Below are 8,425 nucleotides of genomic sequence, written 5' to 3'. Positions count from 1 at the left end.
GGGAACCTCAAGGGGCTTCATTTGCTAAACCTTGGCAGCAACAATCTTACTGGCAACGAGGAAAATGTCGTGAAATATCGGCGATATATCGCGTATCGAAGGCAAACGACACGACATTTCGAGGAGATATGTCGAAGAGCCGATTTTTCGCAAAAAATAGCCAAAAAATCGGCGATTAGCGATAAATCGGCAATTTTAAGGAAAATTGCCTAGGACACCAATTAATCGCCATTTTTTTGGCGATTTTTTGCGAAAAATTGGCCCTCTCTCTCCAGTGTGATCTGACGGCCCAGATCACGCCTGTGTTGATCCGACGGCTAGATTTGAATTTCAACGGTAATCCAATGGCCAGATTGCTCCCAATTTGTGATCCAATGGCCAAAATTAAATTTCAACGGTAACTTAAGGTTCCAATGGCTATTTTGGCCCAAATTTCGTCTATAAATAGCCCATTTTGCATCAATTTCATCCATTTTTGCTTTGATTCTTCATTTGCTCTCTTATTACTCTAATTTTTTCTAAGGTTGCTCAATTATTCAATCATTTTAAGGTATGTTTGTTTTAAATTGTAATTAATTTTGTTTGCAATGGTAATTAATTCATGTATTTTTAATTAATTAGTATGTTTGCAAGGATGATTTAATGTTATTTTTACATTCAATTGTAATTCATTTGTATATTTTTATTGAATTAATTTAGGTTAATTTGATTATTTAATTATAAATTGATATATTTATTTTTTATGATTATTTGTTATTTAGATTCACATTTAGAATTACATTAAACTAGTTAACTTAGCTATATTATTTAATTAAATTAATTAACATGGTAAATTATGTAATTAATTTAATTAACATGAACTAGTATATTTTGAATATGAAATATGTTCATTTTTATGATTATTGGGATTTATTTTCATGTTCAATTATGATTAATCTTTATATTTAGTAAATTTATCATAGAATTATATTTAGATTCAAAAAATTAACTTAGTTAAATTATTTAATTAGTTTAATTAACATGAACTACTATATATGGAATATCAAATATGTTCAATTTTTTATATTATCGCAATTTATTTTCATATTAAATTATGATTAATTTCAATATTTAGTAAATTTATCATAGAATTACATTTAGATTTAAAAAATTAACTTAACTAAATTATTTAATTAGTTTAATTAACATGAACTACTATATATGGAATATTAAATATGCTCAATTTTTTTTTATTATTGCGATTTATTTTCATATTCAATTATGATTAATTTATATATTTAGTAAATTTATCATAAAATAAATTTACATTTACATTTAGAACATTAACTCAGCTAAATTATTTAATTAGTTTAATTAACATGAACTACTATATATGAAATATTAAATATGCTCAATTTTTTTTATTATTGCGATTTATTTTTATATTCAATTATGATTAATTTCTATATTTAGTAAATTTATCATAGAATAGAATTTCATTTACATTTAAAACATTAACTTAGCTAAATTATTTAATTAGTTTAATTAACATGAACTACTATATATGGAATATTAAATATGCTCAATTTTTTTTATTATTGTGATTTATTTTCATATTCAATTATGATTAATTTCTATATTTAGTAAATTAAATTTAGAATAAAAAAATTAACTTAGCTAAATTATTTAATTAGTTTAATTAACATATATTTAAATTTAAGTGTATTTTTCTTGCAATAGATTTAGCATGGCTAGTGAAGGTGGTTCTGTCATGCCAGGGCGAGATCCGGCTTGGAAGTATTGTTCACCAATTGAGGGTAACCGAAATGGAACAATTTGTAATTTCTGTGGGTTAGTAATGAAAAGTGGAGGCATCACGCGATTCAAGTCTCATTGAACGCATAAGGACCTGCATAACAACACCAAAAAGTGTCCAAGAGTGCCGCCCAAAGTGAAAGAAGAGATACGATTGTTGGTGCATGACAAAAAAAAAAAAAAAAACAAAAGCAAAGAAAAATGCTGATATTGAAGACATTCGTAGTCAATTACGTGGCACAATGGGGACTCATCATACATATTTGGTAAACGAAAATGATGGTGATGAAGATGTGTATATGTATCCGACAAATATGCACCCAGATGAGCGGGATGCATATCGATCTGCAGTTCATGCCTCGAAAGCATCTAATTGGGAACGTGAACAACATGAGAATATTGTAGGAAGTAAACACAAATTGGGAAAGTCTTCTACTGGTATACCTTCGATGATGCAAAAATCACAGAGTATGCGACATTCACATCATTCACCCCCTATTGCCCCTTGGCTTTACAAGTCTTCTGCAGCAAGACAAAAAAATATCAAAGATATATTCAAGGGTGGTGCAATTAAAGAAAGGATGGGACACTTAATTAGCAAATTCTTCATTTATGAGAGTGTCGTACCCGCAAAAGCAAAGTCTCATCACTTTAAGAATATGATTATTGGTGCACAACAAGCAGGTAATTACTAATTTATCAAATGTTATATTGTGTTATACTTTTAGTAAGTATAGTATTTTGTGACATGTTTTACATATGAAGTGCAGGAATGGGAATCAAACCTCCATCTCCATATGAAATAAAAAACAAATACTTGGAAATGGAGTACAAAGAAAGGGAAGCTTATGTGAACCAACAAAGAGAAAAATGGAAGACATATGGGTGCACAATAATGTCAGATGGATGGACAGGGCCCATGAAATTAAGTATTATTAATTTCATGGTTTATTCGAAAGCGACCACGGTGTTCCTTAAGTCAGTCGATGCATCAAACTATATCAAAGACCACAAGTATATATACGAGCTTTTGAAGACTATTATAAAAGAAGTCGATAAGGAAAATGTGGTCCAAATTGTCACAGATAATGGGTTGGCGTTCATGAAAGCAGGGAAACAATTGATGAAGAAGTATAACTTATATTGGACTCCATGTGCGGTGCACTGCATCGACTTAATCTTTGAAGACATCGGTAAAAGACCCAGTGTTATCGAGGTGATAAACAATGCTCGCAAGATAACTAACTTCATTTACAATCATGGTTGGTTACTAGCTGATTACTACCAAAAAGTGCTATTTTGTAGACCTAATTATAATGGTTTTAAGCACCTTTGGGTAGTAATCATATTCATTTAACCCAATTAATTCATTAAGGTCCTTAGTAATTGGTTTTAACCATTTTGTGGCAAGTTTATATGTTTATATCAGCTTATGAATCAATTCAAGCATGCCAAATGATGGAGGAGCTACTTAGACAAGCCAACCAAAGAAGAAAAGCAAAGAAAAGCAAAGAAAAGCAAAGAGAAGCAAAAAGAGAAGCAAAGAGAAGCAAGGAGGAAAACAAAGGACAGCAGCTGCAGTCTTCTTTGGCACTTTTGGAGCACTTCCCGAAGTCCATTTTCTACATGCTATATACCGTTTCAAAGCTCAGGAAGTCAAGAATCCAACGCTTCAAACCGTGTATGATTTGGAGCTGAAACGAGGAAGTTATGGCCTTTGGAAGAAAACTGCTCCAGGTATGCGAAAATTTCGCACACCTTCTGAATGGTGTGCGAATTTCGCACACCTGTGCGAAATCTCCTCTGAATGCTGTGCGAATTTCGCACACCTATGCGAAATCTCCTCTGTTTTGCCGACTCCACACGAGATCTTTTCTTTTAGATATTTTTGTATAAATTTCCATTCTTCTCCTTGTAATCCACCAATCATAAGATTTCTTAGCTAGGAAGGATGGAAAAGCTTCTCTATTTATACTCCTTTGCATCCGTTGAAACAAATGGAGAAATTTATGTAATATACCCATATATATTGAAATATACCACAGAGCCTTGCTCTGTTTCTCCTTCTCTTTTCTTTCTCATTTTCTTAGTAGCCAAACATCCTTGGTGGATGAAATCCCCAAGGATGAGAGGCTAACCTTTTAAGTTTCTCAAAGTATGGATGTTATGTGATGGCTTGGATGCATTCCCATGGAAATTTCTCGCACCCGGAAGGTAAGGTAGTCGTTTTTCATTAATGGTTCATTAATGCAAAGTTTAGTTTTTATTTCCATTGGACAACTTCCAACGGCCAATACTTGATAAGCTTTTGGATTTCTATCCATTAGTTATCTCCTACGAGCTATTGGAAGGTGAGGTTTTCAATTCCAAGTTTTGCATTAATCCGTTAGAACCAATTTCAATGGCCATTGAAAGGTGAGTTTATCACCCGGAATGACTTTGAGTTGCCAATATTTGATAAGCTTTTGGCTTTAGACCATTAGTTATCTCTTACGAACCATTCAAAGGAAGTCTAAGGTGAATAACCATTGATGAAATTCACTACCATCTGTTTTGCCATTTTAAAGGATTAAAACTTGATTTGCTAAATCCATACCGGTTCGGGAAGCAAGCATCACCATAGTTGCAACCCCAACGCGAGGAGCCTATCCTGAGATTTCCAATTTGCATAAGAGCCAGAGCATATCTCTCCTATCTTTGAGAAACTTGTTTTTACACCCTTTCATTTTAGTCTTTAATGTTAGCTTAAATTAGTTTAAATCTTTCTGAACCATTTACATTTTCTTTTAAAGTTAACATCCATAAGAAAATCACCTATTTTCCTAATTTGAATATCACTTGTGTTTGCGAAAACCCTTCCCAGTGAACGATCCTAGAACCACTATGCTATAGTAGCTTGGCTACTTTAGTAATAGTATCTAAGGTATAAATTTTGTTGATACGCCTTTAAAGCTAAGCTACCATGAGTCGCATCAAATGGCGCCGTTGCCGGGGATCAAATGGCGCCGTTGCCGGGGAAGGTGCCACAAGCACAGTGAAGCAACCATTAAGGGTAACTTGTGATCTTCATCACAAGTTTGGTGATTTTTCTTATAATTTTTTTTAGTTTAGTTTTTATTTAGTTAAATTTTTTTTTATTCTCTTTTCTTTTATTTTTGTTTTAAATTTCAATTTGTGCATTCCTTGTTGGATTCGAGACCAAGAGGGAACCCTGGTACAAGTTGAAGAAAAGAGCCTTAGTTGAATATCATTTTTTTTAGAAATGGAAATTCCACATGAAGATCAAAGCTCTCATTATGATCATGAGAAGGACAAATTTGCATACTTATCCATGAGGGATCGGATTGAATTGGGGAAAAGGCAAGTTCAACAAAGCCAATGGGGTAGTGATCAAAGTTCTCAACATCAACCGAAGGACAAATTCGCATACCTATCCATGAGGGATCGGATTGAATTAGAGAAAAGGCAAAGTCAACAAAGCCAATGGGGTAGTAAGTATGTTTTGAATAGAGATGATTCATATGAGCATACGGTAGGGGAGTGCCCTACCATTCCAACTGTGAGAGACATGTGCGGTTATCAAAGCTCCTACACCTCAAGTTGGAATAACCATCCCAACCTTACAACCCAACCTCAACCTCAACCATCAATGAGTACATCTTCATTGGAGCAAGCCATTTTGAAGATAAGCAAAGTCATGGAGGACTTTGTAGGTGAGCAACAAAAGATCAACTCTCATCTTAATGAAAAGATTGATAAATTGGAGAGTTCAATAAATGTAAGAATGGAGGAGGTTTATCATGATCTATCACTAAGGATAGAAAAAGTTCAAGACTCCATTGAGAAGCTCACCAATCTCGACATAGCAAGGGGGAAAAGAACGCTTCCTCCTCAACCCCACCATAACCTTCAAGGAACCAATGCAAAAAGATCAAGGAAAGTGTTGAAGATCGACACTTTGGTGGGGGATTGCTATGACAACTCTATGGACCAACCTTCCATTGAAAATCATAAGGTTCAAGATGATAAAGGGTTACTTGAACCCTTTAAAGCATCCACTTCTCTAGGGAAGAGAAGAGAAACGAATTCCCTTGGACCAAATGGGAAGGATGCCAATTTTGTTTGGGATCCAGGGGGATTTCAGCATGAAGTGGGTGTGTGAGTGAGGATGAGCTAAATAGTTCATCTTCTTTTTGGGGTACATGCTATTAGCTTCATTTAAATTCTATGCTTTCTTTAAATTTATGCATGTTTTAGTTTGAATTCTTAGCTTTAATTTAGTTTTAATATGTTTTTGAGATGAGTTTTGAAGTGTTCATGCAGGTACGATGCTTGCAAAAATCGAAATGGAGGTGAAACAGCGGAAACAGGGGAAGCAAAAAGAAATTGGCCATGAAGCATTCTTGATGACAGTCATGACAGCCACTTTTGGAGCACTTCCCAAAGTTAATTTCATGCATACCATATGTCTTTTTGAAGCTTGGGAAGTCAGGAGTCCAGTGGTTCAAACGGTGCTCGATTTGGAGTTGAAACGAAGAAGTTATGGCCGTTTGAAGATGACTGTGCAAAGCTTAAACGGAAATGTTGCAGCCGCACCCATTTTTGCTACTGTTGGACACGTTTTTGGAGCACTTTCTGGTGCTAAAATTATGCATGCCATATGTCTTTTTGAAGCTTGGGAAGTCAGGAGTCCAGTGGTTCAAACGGTGTGCGATTTGGATTTGAAACGAAGAAGTTATGGCCATTTGAAGGAGCCACCATTTTGCATTTGGGCGGGTGAATAGTGCCCTGTGCGAAAATTTCGCACAGGTATGCGAAAATTTCGCACACCCCTTGCATGGTGCGAATTTTTCAGCTTCTTCATCCCTACCCTCCCCAAACCTAAGCCTCTAAGTCTCATTTCTTTACTCCATTATGCCTAAGACCCGGGAAGGCTATACCACAGCTCCCCAGAGCAGTCAAAGAGTCCCGCGCACCCTGGGATCACACACATGAAGCCTTTCACTCCATTTCTAACCTCCTTAAACCATCAAAGCCCATAGATCCAACTGAGAGCTCCATTTGAGGAGACTATGTCATCCAAGGAGAATACCAAAATAGAGGCCAAAGTCCTGATCCAACCCACTCAGAAGGCCACCACAGATGCATCAATTCCACATGACCCTTCCATTACTTGATCATCTCTTTAATTTTTGTATTTACATATTAGTATAGATAATTCCATGTTTTGATGCTTTATATTGGATGTATTACTGATGATACATCATATATAGACATCATTTTTTTTGTTTAAACTTGGCATTTTTCTATTTCCTCTACTCACTAACTCTTATGTTTTCTTTGAAACATGTGGTTTCTCCTACATGACTCAAACTCCATATTACTCAAGAGGTGCCACTTCCTCCCTATTTTTTTAATCGCTTTGTCACATTGAGGACAATGTTCAGCTTGGTTGGGGGGAGAGTTGAGGAAGGAAGTATTGTTATTAATGCTAAGTTATTTTGGTAATTTAGTTGTTTTTTGCTTAATTTTAAATTTTTTAAAGTTTTTATTCTACTCTCCATGAATATTAAGGATTAACTCTCAAAATTAAATGGGAGAAGTCGAGTTTCAACTTGATTACTTGAGTCTTAAAGTTTGTATTATGTTCTTCTAAAAGTTGATGAATTATTGAAACTCCCATTGCATGCAAACTTATCTCTTCCACCTTAAGCTATTCGCACACACATACATTAGATTCCGGTTATAAGATGTGAAACTATTTCACCCTCTAAGCTTGAGAAATCATAATTTGACACCTTTAACCTCTCTTTAATAGTGTTGGGACACCTCATAAAGACCAATGAGTCTTTGAAAAAATGAAAAAAAAAAAAGAAAAAGAAAAAGAAAAAGAAAAAAAATATATATATATAGAATAAACTTCTTTGCTTGCCTTGAAACCTGAGCATGGTCCGAAGGGGTGGCGAAAGCCTTTAAAGCCTGGTGCCCTAAGCCTTTATTGGTTGGGAGTCACCGATCCTCTGCTTGTTACATGGGTGAATTGGTTAAGTTTAGTAAGTGAAAAGAATTGTGAATAAGAGGTGCGTTCCTAGCCTATCAAGAGATGGTTAATTTTGCTAAGCTTAAAGAAAGACTTAGGTTGGGGGGAGATGATAGTTATCCATACTATACTCGGAAGCTAATCACATTAACACTTAGCTTTTAGTGGAAGAATTTGATTTGGATCTTTTGAGAGTGGAAATTCTTTTGATGCTTAAACTTGCATAATATCCATTCTTTGTACTCTATGATCAAGTAAATGCTTTGACAACTCTTATTATAGGTTGAGTTTCACATCTTTATTGATCCATGGATATCCATCATGCCACTCATATCATTTTTTGGAGTGATTCGCATGATCCCTTTTATGTATATTATAGTTTACTTAGTTTTTATCTCCTCCATTGCTAAGGGACTAGCAATGAGTCGGTTGGGGGGTGTGATTACTACCAAAAAGTGCTATTTTGTAGACCTAATTATAATGGTTTTAAGCACCTTTGGGTAGTAATCATATTCATTTAACCCAATTAATTCATTAAGGTCCTTAGTAATTGGTTTTAACCATTTTGTGGCAAGTTTACATGTTTATATC

This window comes from Vitis riparia, chromosome 16 (assembly GCF_004353265.1).
Source record: "Vitis riparia cultivar Riparia Gloire de Montpellier isolate 1030 chromosome 16, EGFV_Vit.rip_1.0, whole genome shotgun sequence".
Lineage (NCBI taxonomy): Eukaryota > Viridiplantae > Streptophyta > Magnoliopsida > Vitales > Vitaceae > Vitis > Vitis riparia.
The sequence above is the reverse complement of the archived record's forward strand: the minus strand, read 5'-3'. Positions refer to the sequence as shown.